Source organism: Calliopsis andreniformis, unplaced genomic scaffold, assembly GCF_051401765.1.
Source record: "Calliopsis andreniformis isolate RMS-2024a unplaced genomic scaffold, iyCalAndr_principal scaffold0035, whole genome shotgun sequence".
In the NCBI taxonomy this organism is placed as follows: domain Eukaryota; kingdom Metazoa; phylum Arthropoda; class Insecta; order Hymenoptera; family Andrenidae; genus Calliopsis; species Calliopsis andreniformis.
The window spans coordinates 2,349,090-2,355,427 of NW_027480444.1; positions in this window are offsets into that span (position 1 = coordinate 2,349,090).

Below are 6,338 nucleotides of genomic sequence, written 5' to 3' on the forward strand. Positions count from 1 at the left end.
TCCTCAATCCTCAATCCTCAATTCTAAATCCTCAGTCCTCAATCCTCAATCCTCAATCCTCAATCTTCAATCTTAATCTTCAATCCTCAGTACTCAATCTTCAATCCTCAATCCTCAATCCTCAATCCTCAATCCTCAATCTTCAACCCTCAATACTCAATCTTCAATCCTCAATCCTCAATCCTCAATCCTCAGTCCTCAATCCTCATTCCTCAATCCTCGATCGTCATTCTTCAATCCTCAATACTCAATCTTCAATCCTCAATCCTCAATACTCACTACTCAACCCTCATTCTTCAATCCTCAATACCCAATCCTCAATCTTCAATCCTGAATCCTCAATCCTCAATCCTCAATCCTCAATCTTCAATCCTCAATCCTCAATCCTCAATCTTCAATCCTCATTCTTCAATCCTCAATACCCAATCCTCAATCTTCAATCCTCAATCCTCAATCCTCAATCCTCAATCCTCAATCCTCAATCTTCAATCCTCAGTCCCAAATCCTCAATCTTCAATACTCACTCCACAATCCTCAATATTCAATCCTCAATACTCTGTTTTCAATCCTCAATCCTCAATCCTCAATCCTCAATCCTCAATTCTCAATCCTCAATTCTCAATCCTTAGACCTCAAACATCAATACTCAACCCTGAGTCCTCGTCCTCAATCCACGACCGTCAATCCTCGATCCTCAATCTTCAATCATCAATATTCAATCTTCAATCCACAATCCTCAATCCTCAATACTCAATCCTCAATCCTCAATGTTCTATCCTCAATACGCAATCCTCAACCTTCAATCCTCAATCCTCAATCCTCAATCCTCAATCCTGAATCCTGAATCCTCAATCCTCAGTCCTCAAACCCCAATCCTGAATCCACAATCCTGAACGCTCAATCTTCAGCCCTCAGACCTCAACAATCAGTTGTGAATCCTCAACCCTCAATAGAATATCCTCAATTCACAGGTTTCAATACTCAATACTCAGCCTGCAATCTTCAAGTCTCTATCCACAAACATCAATTCTCATCACTCAACCCTCAACACTCAGTCCCCGATCCTCAATCTTCAAACCTCAATCCTCACTCCTCAATCCTCAATCCTCAGTCTTCAATCCTCAATACTCATTCTTCAATCCTCAATCCTCAATACTCGGTCCTCAATCCCCAATCGTCAATCTCCAATCCTGAATACTCAATCTTCAATCCTCAATCCTCAATCCTCAATCCTGAATCCTCAATCCTCATTCTTCAATCCTCAATACCCAATCCTCAACCTTCAATCCTCAATACTCAATCTTCAATCCTCAATCCTCAATCCTCAATCCTCAATCCTCAATCCTCAATCCTCAATCCTCATTCTTCAATCCTCAATACCCAATCCGCAATCTTCAATACTCAATCCTCAATCCTCAATCCTCATTCCTCAATCCTCAATCTTCAATCCTCAATACGCAATGTTCAATACCTCAATCCTCAATCCTCAATGCTCAACCCTCAATCGTCAGTCTTCAATCCTCAATACTCAATCTTCAATCCTCAATCCTCAATCCTCAATCCTCAATCCGCAATCTTCAATCCTCAATACTCAATCTGCAATCTTCAATCCTCAATCCTCAATCCTCAATCCTCATTCTCCAATCCTCAATCCTCAGTCCTCAAACCTCAATTCTGAATCCTCAATCCTACATCCTCAATCTTCAGCCCTCAGTCCTCAATTCACAGTTTTCAATACTCAATACTCAATCTGCAATCTTCAAATCTCTATCCACAAACATCAATTCTCATCACTCAACCCTGAACGCTCAGACCTCAATGTTCAATCCTCAATCCTCAATTCTCAATCTTCAATCCTCAATACTAAACCTTCAATCCTCAATCCTCAATCCTCAATCCTCAATCCTCAGTAATCAATCCTCAATCTTCAATACTCAATCGTCATTCCTCAGTCCTCAATCCTCAATCCTCGTTCCTCAAACCTCATTCCTCAACCCTCAGTCCTCATCCTCAATTCTCAATTCTCAATCCTCAATCCTCAATCCTCAATCTTCAATCCTCAATAATCAATCTCCAATCCTAGATCCTCAATCCCCAATGTTCAGTCCTTAATCCTCAATCTTCAATCCTCAATCCCCAGTCCTCAATCTTCAATCCTCAATGCTCAATCCTCAATCCTCAATCCTCAGTCGTCAATCCTCAATCCTCAACCCTCAAACCTCAATCCTCAACCGTCAGTCCTCGTCCTCAATCGTCAACACTCAATCCTCAATCCTCAATACTCAATCTTCAATCCTCAGTACTCAATGTTCAATCCTCAATCCTCAATTCTAAATCCTCAATCCTCAATCCTCAGTCCTCAATCCTCAATTCTGAATCCTCAATCCTGCATCCTCAATCTTCAGCCCTCAGTCCTCAACAATCAGTTGTCAATCCTGAATCCGCAATAGAATATCCTCAATTCACAGTTTACAATACTCAATACTCAATCTGCAATCTTCAAATCTCTATCCACAAACATCAATTCTCATCACTCAACACTGAACGCTCAGTCCTCAATGTTCAATCCTCAATCTTCAATTCTCAATCTTCAATCCTCAATACTGAACCTTCAATACTCAATCCCCAATCCTCAATCCTCAATCCTCAATCCTCAATCCTCAGTAATCAATACTCAATCCTCAATACTCAATCGTCAGTCCTCAGTCCTCAATCCTCAACCCTCAATCCTCGTTCCTCAAACCTCAATCCTCAACCCTCAGCCCTCATCCTCAATTCTCAATCCTCAATACTCAATCCTCAATCCTCAATCTTCAATCCTCAATAATCAATCTCCAATCCTAGATCCTCAATCCCCAATCCTCAATCCTTAATCCTCAATCTTCAATCCTCAATCCCCAGTCCACAATCTTCAATCCTCAGTGCTCAATCCTCAATCTTCAATCCTCAGTCCTCAATCCTCAATCCTCAATCCTCAAACCTCAATCCTCAACCGTCAGTCCTCGTCCTCAATCCTCAACCCTCAATCCTCTATCCACAATCTTCAATCCTCAATACTCAATATTCAATGTTCAATCCTCAATCCTCAATCCTCAATCCTCAATCCTCAATCCTCAATCCTCAATCCTCAATTTTCAATCCTCAATCTTCAATCCTCAATACTCAATATTCAATCCTCCATCCTCAATCCTCAATCGTCAGTCTTCAATCCTCAATACTCAATCTTCAATCCTCAATCCTCAATCCTCAATCCTCAACCCTCAATCTTCAATCCTCAATACTCAATCTGCAATCTTCAATCCTCAATCCTCAATCCTCAATCCTCATTCTTCAATCCTCAATCCTCAATCCTCAATCCTCAATCCTCAATTTTCAATCCTCAATACTCAATCTTCAATCCTCAATCCTCAATCCTCAATGCTGAACCCTCAATCGTCAGTCTTCAATCCTCAATACTCAATCTTCAATCCTCAATCCTCAATCCTCAATCCTCAATACGCAATCTTCAATCCTCAATACTCAATCTGCAATCTTCAATCCTCAATCCTCAATCCTCAAACCTCATTCTCCAATCCTCAATCCTCAGTCCTCAAACCTCAATTCTGAATCCTCAATACTGCATCCTCAATCTTCAACCCTCAGTCCTCAACAATCAGTTGTCAATCCACAATCCCCAATAGAATATCCCCAATTCACAGCTTTCAATACTCAATACTCAATCTGCAATCTTCAAATCTCTATCCACAAACATCAATTCTCATCACTCAACCCTGAACGCTCAGACCTCAATGATCAATCCTCAATCCTCAATTCTCAATCTTCAATCCTCAATCCTCAATCCTCAATCCTCAATCCTCAATCCTCAGTCCTCAATCCTCAATCTTCAATCCTCAATGCTCAATCCTCAATCCTCAATCCTCAGTCCTCAATCCTCAATCCTCAACCCTCAAACCTCAATCCTCAACCGCCAGTCCTCGTCCTCAATCGTCAACACTCAATCCTCAATCCTCAATCTTCAATCCTCAATACTCAATATTCAATACTCAATCCTCAATCTTCAATCCTCAATCTTCAATCGTCAATCCTCAATCCTCAATCCTCAATCCTCAATCCTCAATCCTCAATCCTCAATCCTCATTCTTCAATCCTCAATACCCAATCCTCAATCTTCAATCCTCAATCCTCAATCCTCAATCCTCAATCCTCAATCCTCAATCCTCAATCCTCAATCTTGAATCCTCAGTCCCAAATCCTCAGTCTTCAATACTCAATCCTCAATCCTCAATCTTCAATCCTCAATACTCAGTCTTCAATCCTCAATCCTCAATCCTCAATCCTCAATCCTCAATCCTCATTCTTCAATCCTCAATACCCAATCCTCAATCTTCAATCCTCAATCCTCAATCCTCAATCCTCAATTCTAAATCCTCAGTCCTCAATCCTCAATCCTCAATCCTCAATCTTCAATCTTAATCTTCAATCCTCAGTACTCAATCTTCAATCCTCAATCCTCAATCCTCAATCCTCAATCCTCAATCTTCAACCCTCAATACTCAATCTTCAATCCTCAATCCTCAATCCTCAATCCTCAATCCTCAATCCTCATTCCTCAATCCTCGATCGTCATTCTTCAATCCTCAATACTCAATCTTCAATCCTCAATCCTCAATACTCACTACTCAACCCTCATTCTTCAATCCTCAATACCCAATCCTCAATCTTCAATCCTGAATCCTCAATCCTCAATCCTCAATCCTCAATCTTCAATCCTCAATCCTCATTCCTCAATCTTCAATCCTCATTATTCAATCCTCAATACCCAATCCTCAATCTTCAATCCTCAATCCTCAATCCTCAATCCTCAATCCTCAATCCTCAATCTTCAATCCTCAGTCCCAAATCCTCAATCTTCAATACTTACTCCTCAATCCTCAATATTCAATCCTCAATACTCTGTTTTCAATCCTCAATCCTCAATCCTCAATCCTCAATCCTCAATTCTCAATCCTCAATTCTCAATCCTTAGACCTCAAACATCAATACTCAACCCTGAGTCCTCGTCCTCAATCCACGACCGTCAATCCTCGATCCTCAATCTTCAATCATCAATATTCAATCTTCAATCCACAATCCTCAATCCTCAATACTCAATCCTCAATCCTCAATGTTCTATCCTCAATACGCAATCCTCAACCTTCAATCCTCAATCCTCAATCCTCAATCCTCAATCCTGAATCCTGAATCCTCAATCCTCAGTCCTCAAACCCCAATCCTGAATCCACAATCCTGAACGCTCAATCTTCAGCCCTCAGACCTCAACAATCAGTTGTGAATCCTCAACCCTCAATAGAATATCCTCAATTCACAGGTTTGAATACTCAATACTCAGCCTGCAATCTTCAAGTCTCTATCCACAAACATCAATTCTCATCACTCAACCCTCAACACTCAGTCCCCGATCCTCAATCTTCAAACCTCAATCCTCACTCCTCAATCCTCAATCCTCAGTCTTCAATCCTCAATACTCATTCTTCAATCCTCAATCCTCAATACTCGGTCCTCAATCCCCAATCGTCAATCTCCAATCCTGAATACTCAATCTTCAATCCTCAATCCTCAATCCTCAATCCTGAATCCTCAATCCTCATTCTTCAATCCTCAATACCCAATCCGCAATCTTCAATACTCAATCCTCAATCCTCAATCCTCATTCCTCAATCCTCAATCTTCAATCCTCAATACGCAATGTTCAATACCTCAATCCTCAATCCTCAATGCTCAACCCTCAATCGTCAGTCTTCAATCCTCAATACTCAATCTTCAATCCTCAATCCTCAATCCTCAATCCTCAATCCGCAATCTTCAATCCTCAATACTCAATCTGCAATCTTCAATCCTCAATCCTCAATCCTCAATCCTCATTCTCCAATCCTCAATCCTCAGTCCTCAAACCTCAATTCTGAATCCTCAATCCTACATCCTCAATCTTCAGCCCTCAGTCCTCAACAATCTGTTGTCAATCCTCAATCCCAAATAGAATATCCTCAATTCACAGTTTTCAATACTCAATACTCAATCTGCAATCTTCAAATCTCTATCCACAAACATCAATTCTCATCACTCAACCCTGAACGCTCAGACCTCAATGTTCAATCCTCAATCCTCAATTCTCAATCTTCAATCCTCAATACTGAACCTTCAATCCTCAATCCTCAATCCTCAATCCTCAATCCTCAGTAATCAATCCTCAATCTTCAATACTCAATCGTCATTCCTCAGTCCTCAATCCTCAATCCTCAATCCTCGTTCCTCAAACCTCATTCCTCAACCCTCAGTCC